Raw genomic sequence first — 2,477 nt, 5'->3', positions numbered from 1 at the left:
ATCTCTTCTCCCTGTTTCTTGTGTGTCTCTGTGGTTGTCTTGCCCTGTTTGGTCCATTGTAGTGTTTGTTGTCCTTCTGTCATTCTTCTGGTTCTTCCTTTCTCCTGTTATTGTGCCGTACATCTTCTTTGTTTTCTTATTTCCTTTGGGTAATTGTTCTATTGGGAACAAGGGACCGATGACCTCACAGTTTGGTTCCTATTCCCCTCTTTTAAACCAACCAACCAACCAACTTTCGGTGTCACCAGGGCAGACTTCATCCAGCTTATTGGGCCTCCCTCACCCCTTTCTGCTGCTCAGTGACTTTGAAGTGCAATATCTCCTTTGGGGCTCACCCAGAGCCTGTCAGAGGTGCCCTCTGGACTGACCTTTTCAATCACCTTAACCTCATCTGGCTTAACACAAGCACCCACATTCCTTTCCTACTCCACTCACACCTATTCCCATTTGGACCTCTCCTGCTGGACTGCCAAGCTTGCCCTTCATCGTGAGTGGTCCTTTCTCTGACATGTGCTTGAGCAACCTTTCCCAGTGTGATATCAGATTGCTGACTCATACCCCACCTATGTACATACCCATATGGCAGCTTTCTAAGGCTGACTGGAGGCTTTACTCCTCCCTGGCGACCTTCCCCAGTTGTAATGAACAGGTAGAATATCTTACAAACCTTATTCTTACAGCCACAGGACATCCCATTCCTTGCATTTCCCCTTTGTCTCGCCATGTCCTCGTCCCATGGTGGACTGGGGTGTGCAGTGATGCAATTTGCACACAGAGATGTGCCCTCTGCATTTTTAACTGTCACTCTATGTTGGCCAACTGCATTCCTTACAAGCAGTAGGGTGCACAGTGCCGTTGCATTCTTCGGGATAGCAGTACAGCTAGCTGGATTTCCTTCACTAATTCTTCTAACAGTTCCACACAGTCTTCTGTTGTATGGGCCAACCTCTGATGGCTGTCTGGGACCAAGGTCCATTCCTCAATTTCTAGCTGTAGATGATGATGTCATAGCGGACACTACTGTTATCTCCAACACCTTGGGCCACTACTTTGTGGAAATTTTCAGCTCCACCCACCATCACCATGCCTTCCTTCATCAGAAATAAGTGGAGGAGACTCAGGCAATACCCTTCTCTTCTCAGAATCATGAGTGCTACTATGCTGCTTTTACTATGAGGGAGCTAGATCATGCTCTCACTTCATCTTGATCCTCCACCTCGGGGCTGGACGATGTTCACATTCAGGTGATGCAAAACCTTTCTCTTAAAGGCAAGCACTTTCTCCTTCATACGTACAATCACATTTGGGCAGAGGGCATGTCTCCCAGACACTAGTATGATGAAGCCACTGTCATACCGATAGCTGTACCTAAGCCCGGCAAGGACAAACACCTTCCTTCTAGTTATCACCCCATTTCTCTCATCAGCTTTGTTTGCAAGGTGATGGAACATATGATTCGTGCTCAGCTGGTACAGTGACTTGAGTCTCGCAATTTACCAGCCACTACACAGTATGGAATTTGAGCATGCTGCTCTGCAGATGGCCATCTCATCACTTTGTCAACCCATTTCGTGAATGGTTTTCTGTAGAAATGCCAGTCTGTGGCCATGTTTTTTCAATTTGGAGAAAGCCTAAGATACCTGCTGGAGGACTGGTATACTGCGTACTCTCTTCACATGGGGCTTCCTTGGCTGCATACCTGTTTCCTTCAGGAATTTTTAAAAGGCCAAGTTTTCAAGGTACGTGTGTGTTCTGCCTTGTCAGATACCTTTATTCAAGAAAAGTTGTGCCTCAGGGTTCCGGTGAGTGTCATCCTCTTTCCTATCACCATTAACCCTATTATGGCCTGCCCCCCCCCCCACCCCCCCACCCCCACCCCGCCCAGCCCACCACACTGGGCATCTCAGACTCCCTTTTTGTTGATGATTTTCCCATCTGTTGCAGCTTTCTGCAGATTTGTTTCCTTGAGTGACATCTTCAGTGATGTCTTGATCATCTTTACTCATGGAGCATCGACAATGGCTTTCACTTTTCCAAACCATTTGTATTAATTTCTGGCAGCACAACTGGTTTCTTCCACCAACTTTTCATCTTGGGCCTGTTGCTCTTGTGTTCGTTTAAACTACGAAATTCCTGGGGCTCATGCTTGATAGGTGGTCCTCCTCTGTGACTTACCTAGCTGCCTGCTGTACACGGTCCCTCAGTGTCCTACGTGTCCTCAGTGGTTCTTTCTGGGGAGCTGATTGGGCTACCCTCCTCCATTTGTCTCAGTCCCTTGTCCATTTGAAAATAGACTATGGGTGTTTCTTTATGCATCTGCACATCTGTCCCTCTTATTCTGTCTCAATTCTGTCCACCATTGTGGCATCCGTTTGCCCGTTGGTGCCTTTTACACTAGTCTGGTTGAGAGTCTGTATGCTGAAGCAGCCAATTTACCGCTGTTATACCACCGTGACTTCCTCCTCGGCAGATGCGCA

The sequence above is a fragment of the Schistocerca nitens genome, chromosome 3 (assembly GCF_023898315.1).
Source record: "Schistocerca nitens isolate TAMUIC-IGC-003100 chromosome 3, iqSchNite1.1, whole genome shotgun sequence".
NCBI classification, from domain to species: domain Eukaryota; kingdom Metazoa; phylum Arthropoda; class Insecta; order Orthoptera; family Acrididae; genus Schistocerca; species Schistocerca nitens.
The sequence above is the reverse complement of the archived record's forward strand: the minus strand, read 5'-3'. Positions refer to the sequence as shown.